This window comes from Natrix helvetica (assembly GCF_964273705.1).
Source record: "Natrix helvetica genome assembly, chromosome: 1".
NCBI lineage: Eukaryota > Metazoa > Chordata > Lepidosauria > Squamata > Natricidae > Natrix > Natrix helvetica.
Window position 1 is genome coordinate 216172068 of NC_138548.1, and position 5488 is coordinate 216177555.

The following is a 5488-nucleotide window of genomic DNA, read 5'->3' on the forward strand; positions in this document are numbered from 1 at the left end:
GCTGCTGTTGGTCTTCTGAAATGGGAGAAGAAACCACTGGAGGCAGCTGCTGTGAAGCCGCGCCCAAGGGACGATGGAGAAGCAAGAGACCATCTTCCCCAGCAGTTGAGACAGCTGGAGAAGAGGGACCTGCTATCTCCTCCATACCTAGAAGGCTAAGTCCACGAGGCTGATCTGTTGTTCCCGAGACAGGAAGACCTTCCCCTGAGTGGAGTGGAGTCGATGAGGGCTCCCAAGTGTACTAGACGAGAGGTGGGAGCAAGGTGGCTTTTCTCCTGATTGATGGAGAATCCCACCAACTGAAGCACCTGCAAGGTGTCATGGAGATCCCGAAGGGCCTGGTTGCGTGACCTGGACAACAGGAGAATGTCGTCCAGGTAGCAAAAGATCCGAATGGGTCTGGCACGTAAGTGGGCTACTACGACTGATAGGAGCTTGGTGAAGACCCTTGGGGCTGATGATAGCCCGAAGGGGAGGGCCCGATACTGAAAGAATGAAGCGGAGGAACTGTCTGTGTTGTTTGTGAATGGGTACATGGAGGTAAGCCTCCGTGAGGTCTACTGATGTGAGGAAATTGTGTTTGCACACACTCTCTAGGATTGACAGGAGAGAGTGCATTTTGAACCTCCTGTACCTGATGAATCGATTTAAGAATTTGAGATCGAGGATTGCTCTCCAGCCCCCCGAAGACTTCGGCACGAGAGAGACGAGAGTAGAACCCCCGTCCCACCTGGCCTGGAGGCACAGGTTGAATGGCCCGAATGAGGGGCAGATGATGGATGGCCTGCTCTACTAGGAGCCTCTTTTGAGGGTCCCTGGATATGGGGCACGGGACAAAGTGGTTCGGAGGGCTGGAGTGCAAGTCGAAGAGAAGGCCGAATCTGATCGTGGATCTGACCCACGCAGCGTTGGTGATGTCGTCCCAACAATCTGCGAAGGTCAACAGACGTCCCCTCATGGAGGAGATCCTCCAGGCAGTCACTTCTGCCTCTTGTAGGATCGGTTGTTATTGTCCCTGAATGATTTTCTGGGCTGGAATCTCTGGTTGCTTCTGCCTGACCTGTTGGTAAAGGAAGGGCCCTGCCTGGGGGAGGCCTGATGTTGCAGATGGGAGCTGGAGGAACCCCCGTCCTGACCCCAAAAGGGCTTCCTGAGATAAAAGGATTGACTGCGGCCCTCTTGCTTCTTAGTGGCTGGCTGCAAGACCTTCCGCTTATCCTTGGACTCTACCAATAGAGGATCTAATGGGGGGCCAAAGAGAAGGGAGGAAGAATACGGAGAGGAGGCTAGCCTCCACTTGGTACGGGCTTCTGCCTGCCACTGCTTTAGCCAAAGCAGGCGATAGGTGGAGATGGAGGATGCTATGGCCTTGGACGCAAAGAAAGGCCAATTATAGGCAAGTCGATAGAAGGTACCTCTAAAGCCTTGGTGAGCTCTGGTCCCACATTATACAGGTGCTTATCCAAGGTATTGGGGAGGGGACCTGTACCTGGTGATGCCCATTGATTCTGGACCACGTCTATGAAGTCTGGGAGACAGAATCACCTCCTTTTCCAACTGAGGCTGGATGAAGAGGGGGTCAGTAGTGTCTGCCTTGTCTGCTTCTGTTCCTTGAGGTGCTGTAGGGGAAGGGATGCCAGCGATCCTGTTGGCCTTAAAGAGAAGAGAGTGAAAGACAGCAGGTTTGAACAAACCGACAAATGCAGGTGGGTCAGGTGGAAGACCCTCGTCTTCCGAGAGATCTGAATCTCTTGCCGGACATTCCTCTTCTCCAAAAACTGAAGGGTGAGTAGATGTGCCAGGGAGCTCATGCGAAGAAGAAACCTATAGATCACCATCCCTGCGGCTGGAACCAGAAGCAGCAGCAGACCTGCGTGGAGTAGAGTGGTTAGAAGACCTATGTTTAAGGGCAGCTGCTACACCATGTTCAATGGCCTCAGATATCATATCTGCCATGCCAGGTGAGTACGAGCGGCAGCGGCGGCAGGGAGGAGGGGAAATTTCTTCCTGGTAGAAGGGCTCCTCATCCGGAGTGATGCTCCTGCCACCCTCAGATTCATCCCCACTGCAAGCGAGATCGCCTGAGACCCTGGCATCCTCAGGTTGAATGATGGATGCAGCAGGGGAGATCATCCTCCGAATCAGAGGCTAGGTCAGGAGTAGGCCTCTGGGCCTGAAATAAATGGGATTCAGTGTGGTTGGCCTTGGCCTTGCTGGGAGGAACCTGGGTGGCACTGTCCTTTGCCTGTGGCTTGACTGCACCCCTATGGGACTCCCTGGGGGCCTTGGGGGACGGCTCAGTGAGGGAGTCTTCTGGGGCAGGCCTGCGTTTGCAGGTCCCAGAAGAAGGGGTCTTGTTGGAGGGTGGAGGCACTTGTGGCTCAGGGGCAAAAGATGAACCCATGGTCTGTACTCACGACTTCTTGAAGTACCCAAAATGGCCACCGGAGATCTTTGCGCCAAAACAAAATGGCCACTGAGGCTACAGAGCCTATGGACTGGACGAGGTAGCCGAGGCCGCAGAACAAGTGAGGGCATCGAAGGCCCTGCGGAGAGGCTGCAGAGCAGCGGGGCCTCCAACGGCCGTTGCTAGGAGGCACTGCTTGCAGGAGCCTCTGAGATTGCCGGTAAGATCAGGAGGCAGAAGCCTCAAGAAGCCCTGGTGAGTCTCTTCAAGAAGCCCGGGGCTAATTGAGAGAATTAGCTCTTCCCAATTTGGATGTAATTTAGGTGAAATTTAGAAAAAAATCCAATTAAAGGTAATTATATCTACCAAAGTTGAGAAGAGTCTAAAAAAGCGGGAGGACACTCCTCTGAGGCGATGACATCACTTTTGTAGACTCAGTTCTATTGGTTACTGACTGAGTTAACCCATGCATGACCTCTGTCTCCACCAACATTGGAGAATTTGAGTACTAATGTCAAACTATTAAAGAGTTCTACACAAGTGTACAAAATTTTTGCTACAACGCAAGGAGGCAATTGCCGTGCCAATTTTGTTAAGATTTGTAAGGTTTTGATTTCAAGGTTGTTTCTACAACCACAAGGAATCAAGTTCTTATAGCCATTTTGTAATGGCAGCGGCTGTTGTTCTATTTTGAAGACATTGAGAAACCTAGCTTATTGCATCTAGCTATTTCTTAAACTATGTGTGGTTAAGAACAGGGACATAGAAAATCAAACAGCCCAAAAGTAGTCCTCTGGAAGAGTTGCTGTACGCAGCCTTCATTTTCCCACCTGTTTAGTGTAATGGCAAGCACCTAAAACTAGCTAAATTCCCTCTAATTTTAGCTATTTCAAAAGCAGAGATCTTAAGCATATTTGAGTCCCGGTGGCACATTGGTTAGAGTGCAGTACTGCAGGCTACTTCTGCTGATTGCTGGCTGCCTGCAATTTGGCAGTTCAATACTCACCGACTCAAGATTGACTCAGCCTTCCATCCTTCCAAGGTGGGTCAAATGAAGACCCAGATTGTTGGGGGCAATAGGCTGACTCTGTAAACCGCTTAGAGAGGGCTGTAAAGCACTTTAAACCGGTATATAAGTCTAAGTGCTATTGTTATTTCAAGGCCTCCAGATGGGATCGTTCTTCTGCTGATACAAGTATTTTTATTAAATCTGTTTAATGGCACAAAGTGACATATTAATTACAGTTCCACTGAGTGTCTACCACTATTTTCTAAGTAAGATCTGAATGTTTCTCAGTGCAAAACCTGAATCCTGCTAATGCAAATCTAATCAGGAAAGTAAGATATGACGTAATGTTTATAAAAATGCTAAACACTTTTGAGTTTAGCTTCAGTAACTACATCTAAACCTTTCCAGCAATTACTACAAGCTTTCCTTACTCCATTAACCAAGCACCAGCAAACAAAAAGCCGAGAACTCCAGTTTTGTTGTAGACTTCCTTTTGAAATTCTCCACAATGGAATGATGATATAGAATAGTTTGAGAAAATCAAAATGACAGCTATTTGATGTCATGCCACCAGAAAGTCTTCTGCAGAACTGCAAGAGGAGGCTCTTGCCAATTGTCTGTTTGCGGGGAATCAACATAAACCCAATATTGACTTAAATGTTAATATCTGGTTAAAATCTTGAGAGGATTTATATGTTTTGTGCAACTTCTCCAAGGAGCCTTGTATGTTCACGTATCCCAACAGTTGGTAGAGTGATATTGTAGGAGAGCAGAACTATAGTTTTATGGCCTTCTCTTGTCTCATAAAAATGTAACTTGGGTAATAATGCAAAATTTTCCCAATTAACTTATTTTCTTGTACTTTGAGAAGTACTGTGTTTGAGAGCTTTTAAAAAACACTGAAGAATGTAGGCTCCATGCACACTTTTCAAAAATAGGCACTTCACTAACCTGGCTTATGCCAAAACACTCAGATAAGGATAATACTTTAAATACCTTTGCAAAATAGATAAAATCATTCACAGAAATGTCCAGATTTTCTTGCTAATGACTTGTCTGATAAGAATTTAAATTCAAAACAGCTGGAGGGATGCAGTTTGCCACCATATGTTCTATAGTATTTACACTCCAAAATATGTGGTCATTTCTATAAAACAAAGGTAACAGGGACTGTATCCTACACTCAACTTGTTTTCTCAGCTTGTATCTTATATAAAAGAAACCTTGATTTCAGTAATAAACTAAAAGGTATTCACACACTACCCCCAATATTTTGGGAAACACACATATATGAAGATTATGCCATTATGACATAACCATTCAGGGAACTGTATACAAGCTTTTTTTGAAAAGCTATATGAGAAAATTAATAACCATTACAGATAGTCCTCGACTTACAACTATCAGTGACAGTTCAATTACAACAGCACTGAAAAAAGTAACTTATGACCGGTTTTCACATTTACGTCCATGGCACTATCCCAATGATCACATGATCAGAATTCAGCTGCTTGACAACCGGCATGTATTTTTGACAATTGCACAGCCAGGGGTCATGTGATCATCCTTTGTAATCTTCCCAGCTGGCTTCCAAGAAGCAAATTCAATGGGGGAAAGCAGATTCATTTAACAACCAAATGATTCACTTAACAACTGCATGGATTCACTTAACAATTGTGTCAAAAATAGTTGTAAAATGTGGCACAACTCAAACAGCTATCTTGCTTAGCAATGGAAATTGTGGACTTTATTGCGGTTGTAAGCCAAATTTTATCTGCAATCCTCTCAAATAAGAGAAGGGATAGCCATTATTTAGGCTCCATAACCCAAACCTACACCATAACCATCTGCATTTGAAGGCCAATTTCCCCCTCCCAATTCATCTTCCAATGCGGGAAAAATTATTCTTCTTTCTGATTATAGCACTCTCCTCCCTCATCCATGATGGTCATAACTTTGCATTCCATACTAAGCAGCTTTTCTGATCTGCAATTCAGAAGTCCGAAGAAATAATAAAGACCAGTGATAAAGACTCAAGACCACCACACATTTCTATTCACAAGGAAAAAAAC